Raw genomic sequence first — 3,866 nt, 5'->3', positions numbered from 1 at the left:
TCTTCTAAGGCATGTAGAAGCTATAGTAGAATATTTGTGGTAGGTCCAAAGGATTGGTGATTTCTTTACAAGTTAAAGGCCCAGTAATGCCTATGAAATAAGCTAAAATAATATATTTTTGAGGCTCAACAAAACAGCACAGCTGTGTGGCTTAGAAATTAAATGTTATAAAGACAAAAGCACTCAACCTCTGTAATACTGAAGTTATTTCAAAAGGCTCTGTAGAAAGGCAAAGCAGTAGATTTGATGAATATTTCAGCTATTTTACCTAGAACAGGCAACTCTCACATCCTAAATAAGGGGCTGACATTAGTATTGATATAAACAAGAACATAAAAACCTGTGATTTCTTGAAGGTGGTCATGTCAAATTAGTATCCTTTTATCTCCATGATAATTTATTATATTTACCAGAGTGTAAAATAAAACAAACACCTCGCCTGATTCTATATTCACTTAAATCAATGTTCACCCTCAAGCAAAAAATAATTCTAGCTGACTACTGTTACATATTTGTCAGATTTTCAGATGTGAAGAAATAGTCAGTTGTCCTGTAAAAAACAAGTCTGATTTTCCTATTTCTGGTAAATTAACACTGACTGTATTTTACAACAGTTCATAAATGAAACACATTTTATGCAAATACAAAGGTATCTTAGTAGGGCTAATTTAGGGTAGATACTGATTTGAGAGCAAAATATGACCCATCAGCTTCCATATTTAAGTTAATGCAAAGATTTATTAGTCCTCTAGGTAAACATTGACCTTGGCTTCACCTTGGTCAATATTTACTTCTCAAGTTAATAAATCTTTATATTAACTGCAATTGAAGTCACTCTCTGCTTAAAAGATAAAGACCAAACAGGTCCTCATATGAAGACAGCATTCATCAGACAAATGCTGCAGCTTGATTTATCTTTTTGCCCACTTGTCTTAAAAAAATTGTAATCCATAGACGGTGAAAGATGTTTCTCTTCTCTAGAGAGAAACAGGTTTGGGGTATTTGTTTGCTTGTTTGTTTGTTTTATTTTTAACCTGTAGATTTGTGATTTTACTTGCATTACAAGGTAATGGCACCAGCATTTTGTCTCCTGCACTTAGGAATCTTGAGTTTCCAGGATGTTATTCCAAAGGATGTTACATTCCTGCACAATCTATTCACCTCTGGGCAAGCCTGGAGACTATATTACTCAGTGGACAGCCCTCTTAGTCAATGACTTGGTTGCTATTTGGTTTCAACAAGGTGACAGGTTTAACTTTTTGAAATTCATAGCTATTTTGGAAAAGGTGCTGACTGGGGGTGATGAGAATGACACTGCAATGAAACACCAATTATAAACAAATCAACTAACATGTGAGGACCTTGGAACAACAGGAAACTTTGAACATATCAGAAGAGAAAAGACATCAAAGATTTGACTTAATCCAGCTACCAGGAGTGGGAATATGAATTACTGTAAAAGAAATTGTCTCGAGGAGCATTTGGATAAGTCAAGGATGAAGTTGCAATTAGAGATTTCCCTGAAATTATAAGTAAAAAGGAAAACCAGACAATAACAGATTTACACATCTTCTCTTTCCATGATTTCAAACATTATTGCGCTGATTAAAATCTCACCATGCTGTTTTCTCCACATTTAACTTGTGCTTTTAAAAGCCAAAACAAACAACATATGTTTTGTCCATGGGTCTCTCTGGTTTAATTCAGATTGGATTAGATTATACCATATATCATTTTTTACTGCATTCTAAACAATATTAAACCTTTCTGCTGGCACAAAAGATTGAGGACTTGCTGAGAAATACTCAATTACAGACAAATTAAAAACTGAACTTTCTGAGAAAGAGAATCAAAGCAGCAATAACTTCAGAAACTAAATGGCAAAGCTGTTTCATTTTTAAAAACATATTTAAGATCTCAAATAAACATCAACCACTTCACTTATGCAGGCATTCCCTTTGAAGTCAATGGGATTAGCCATGGATAAAATTCATCCTAAATTCTGTGTAGAAAGACAGGTACAAAGTCACTGAATCACTTAAATCCCACAGAGTCTCAGGCTTAAAAGCTGCAAAGGTTTCTTGTTAGTCCTTTGGACCGGAGTGCTTAAAAATGTGGAAATCTGAGGGGCAGGATTTGTCCTCACTGGAAGATGCTTTAAGTCTCTGCAGTTACATTCCTCTCTTCCATCGAGCTGCAGTTTCAGCACCCTCTTGTTCTCCCCATGCAGCGCTGATGAGTTTGCAATGATGCTGAGGTGCCTTTCTGCAGGCAGAGCAGGGAAATGTCATGCAAACTCCATTAATAAATCATTCTATTGGCAAAAACTGAATGGCACAGCCAGCTCTACTAGCAAGACAATGTATTGCGTGGTTGTGTGTGTGTACAAAAGTATATATACTCATCTTTCAACCTCCAAAAAACTGATCCACGTTTTTATTTCTTTTCTTCCTCCCCGTTGAAAACAGCAGCTTGGTGAGTAAACGACAAGGCATACAAAGGGATACAAGCTGTATAAAGTCAATGGTGACTGGTATAATACACCTCTGACTTCCACTGTAAATGGTGTAGCTATTCAGAGCTGTACTTCTCTCTATGCTTTCTTATTTCTAGTTCATGAAAATAAAGAACAGATAGAATTTCAATATAGTTATAAAACCTGCCAGGATTTTAAAAGAATTTAAAAAAGAATAAACATGAATAAGGATGGTTTAATTTACTGGCATGTGAGCTGAGAGCTGGGAATGTAGCTGTTTGAAGGCTGTACAGCGAGCAAGTGCCAGTCCTCAGAGACGGAAAACCAAACAAATTATGGCTGCTGACTCCCAATATTCCACTTTAATTGGTGGGGGTTGTCCTGCAGAAAGATACACGAGCCTTTCCCGGCGGCAACAGGAACTCGGCATGTATAAATACAGGGGCCCGTTTGCGTTTGAGCCTTTCCCGCACCCGCCTGGACGGGGCGGCGGCCCCTGTGCCCCCGGCGCCGCTGGGCAGCGGCACGGCCCGGGGCCGGGAGCGGGGCCGGGAGCGGGGCCGGGAGCGGGGCCGGGAGCGGGGCCGGGGCCGGGAGCGGGGCCGGGGCCGGGAGCGCTGCCCGCGGCTGCGCCGCGCCCCGGCCCGCGGGCGCGGAGCCTGCCGTTGCCATGGGACCGGCGCCGCCGCTCCGCGCCCGGCTCCCGCCGCCCTCCCGGAGCCGCCGGCCCGCGGCAAGGGGGAGGGGGCTCCGGGGCGCCCCCGCTAATTTGAACAGCCTTCTCCTTTTTCTCTCCCCGAAATCAGGCGGCCGAAATCGCCCGAGAAGCGCCCCCGCCCCCGCGCCAGGCTCTCGCCTTTGTTGTGCTGAGCCCGGCCCGGCGGAGGCGCCGCTAAATGAATGGTAAATGTCTTTAAAAGGCGCTGGCGGGCGATGCCCGGTCCCGGCGGGGGCGGGGGGCGGCCGGTGCCTGGCGCTGGGACACAAGAGGCGCTCTGGGGAGGTTTCAGGCACCTTTCTGTCCCCTTTTAATCCCCTCTCGCCCTGGCGCGACCGGTTCCCCGACACACCGAGTGCCGAGCGAGCCGGACACGCAGGGTAGGCAAGGGCGCATGTGTGTAATTAATAAAGTAAATTAAAGGGTTTTAAAAATTAATTCTACTCATTTAGTCACCAATCTGTTAATGAGGCATGGAAAGCCCCCGGGATCGATAGTCGGGAGTAAAACCGAAGTAGGTGAAGGAGGTGCCTGCTGAAAGATAAAAGCTTTCCAGAGGAAGTATCCGTATCTCAGGCGATATAAAGATATATAAAAGGATGTGTATAAATCTTTGCCTGCTCTGGCGGGGTCTGGATTCCATCGGCGCGGTGGAGGCAGCCGCCGTCTCCC

At 43.8% G+C, this 3,866-nt stretch overlaps 1 long non-coding RNA gene across 1 annotated transcript; it reads right to left on the bottom strand.

The window, feature by feature from the left end:
- Positions 1–2,406: 2,406 nt before the first annotated feature.
- Positions 2,407–2,961, bottom strand: LOC135293752 (uncharacterized). The gene is made up of 2 exons (XR_010355854.1): positions 2,721–2,961; positions 2,407–2,609 (listed from the first exon to the last, which is right to left on the bottom strand). It is a non-coding gene; the product is annotated as an uncharacterized LOC135293752 (long non-coding RNA).
- Between the last annotated feature and the right edge of the window lie 905 nt (positions 2,962–3,866).

Source organism: Passer domesticus, chromosome 1 (assembly GCF_036417665.1).
Source record: "Passer domesticus isolate bPasDom1 chromosome 1, bPasDom1.hap1, whole genome shotgun sequence".
Lineage (NCBI taxonomy): Eukaryota > Metazoa > Chordata > Aves > Passeriformes > Passeridae > Passer > Passer domesticus.
The sequence above is the reverse complement of the archived record's forward strand: the minus strand, read 5'-3'. Positions and strand labels throughout refer to the sequence as shown.